This window comes from Palaemon carinicauda, unplaced genomic scaffold, assembly GCF_036898095.1.
Source record: "Palaemon carinicauda isolate YSFRI2023 unplaced genomic scaffold, ASM3689809v2 scaffold23, whole genome shotgun sequence".
In the NCBI taxonomy this organism is placed as follows: domain Eukaryota; kingdom Metazoa; phylum Arthropoda; class Malacostraca; order Decapoda; family Palaemonidae; genus Palaemon; species Palaemon carinicauda.
The window spans coordinates 35001-37293 of NW_027169920.1; positions in this window are offsets into that span (position 1 = coordinate 35001).

A 2293-nucleotide genomic window follows, 5' to 3' on the forward strand; every position below is an offset into this window, starting at 1 on the left:
ATATATATATATATATATATATATATATATATATATATATATATATATATACATACATATATATATATATATATATATATATATATATATATATATATATATATGTGTGTGTGTGTAAATTATTTATAAATATATATATACTGTGTATATATATATATATATATATATATATATATATATATATATATATATATATATATATATATATATATATATATATATATAAAGAATGATAACAATATTGAAATATATGCAGGGTTAGCAACACAATTCGAATTCATCTTTAAAACACGGATCCACTCAATATGTCTACGTCAGCAATTAAGTGTCAAGATTTTTTAATTTAATTCAACAGTTTTAATGCAATTTCCTTTTATATTCTTGACCAAACTATTAATTTCTTTTTCCTTTTTAAGCACATTCGCGTTACTTTAACTGATTCTTTCATTGACTAGCATATACATTTCTCAGTTCTTCCTGATCATAGTAATCAATGAAATGTCACTGTCTTTCATTCTCCCATTTTTACTCATTTCACACATTCGGTCTGGGTATCTCCCCACCCCTCTCCTGAAGTCGTCTCCGATGCCCATCTCAGCGTCATTCTGGATGTCAGTTCCACCTACGCCTCTACCAACGACGCCAGACGCTTTATAATCGCATATACTAAACTGCGGATGCTTCCTGTGACAACAATCGTGTGATGGAACCATATTAAGGAGCCAAGAGGCACTACTTCCTTCCTCTCACAGTCTGAATAGCTTCTCCTAAATGTAGAGTTACGTCGGACATCAAGTCGAGTTGAGGTCATAAGACAAACTGAATGCTACGCTATGTCTGCTATTCTTAATTAAGTGGTATGTGGTGTCTTTTATATCTCAGAAAATTAGGATTTGGGGGGATTCTCTATTGTTAACACCCCTATTTATATAGGATATCAACTGATTGTTCATACTGCCTTATAATTTTCCATACAAAAATTCGGATACATAAAGTAGGTAACATCCAATTACTAAATAATAGCAAATGCAGCCGCTTCTAGTCCACTGCAGGACAAAGGCCTCAGACATGTCTTAGTCATGCATATGTGGTTTGGACATTTACATCACCATGCTGGCCACTGCGGATGGGTGATGGTGGGAGACATAAGTCTGATTGCTCACAGCAAACCAACCTATTATGGGTGACTTAACTAAAGTCCATTTCTTTTAGCGATGCATATTTGCACCGACTCGCAGCGGTGCCCTTTTAGCTCGGAAAAGTGTCCGGATCGCTGATTGGTTGGACAAGATAATTCTAACCAATCAGCGATCCGGAAACTTTTCCGAGCTAAAAGGGCACCGCTGCGAGTCGGTGCAAATATGCATCGCTAAAAGAAATGGACTATAGTACATCTTTGCTAATCATGGTTGTACACAAACCCCTTCACCACTAGTGCAGTATTTCTTACTCAAGATATCTCTCGATTTACTCAATACAAATAAAATCCAATAGTGAAGATCGTGGTTGAAAAAAAGATAAGTTATCTATAGAAAGCATTACTTATGCAATACACGTGAATACCGACTTACTGTTATGCACTAAGCTTCGGTAATTAATAACAAAATTACATAATTTACAAAAAGATTAGTTTATGGATAATTTTATTATAATTAGAACAAATCAATATTAATATAGAACTGCACCATAAGGTTGCGGTGCTAATCGAATGTAGGTTGTCACCATGTAACAGGAATTACGCCAATACGAAGACTATGCCTCAAATAAAACCAATCACCTTGGAATGACATATTTGCCAAAATGCCAATTATGACTTACATTCATTTCCATAAATGTTGAATTATTCAATTATATGTTTGGAAAACTTTGATAATTAGAAAAATATGCATGATAAATTTTAATCTAACCGTGACAACATATATAGCAAACAATGTAAACATTGAAAAAAAGGTTACAGACGTATACATCACAAATTATTAAAACAAAGCTTTCCCTAAATATACACAAAACCAAAGTCTACATATAAACCCTGCACTAAAGTCTATACACACAGAAACACACCAACGCATTACAATCAAACTTATGACTGCACAAAGCACATACAATCATACAGACGTGTGATATATATATATATATATATATATATATATATATATATATATATATATATATATATATATATATATATATATATATATTGTCACAACTTGGGTGTTAGAATGTGAAAATAAAAAAAGTTAAATATAATTGCATACCGAATACCCAAGGTATAACAAAATTAAAAGTGAAGATA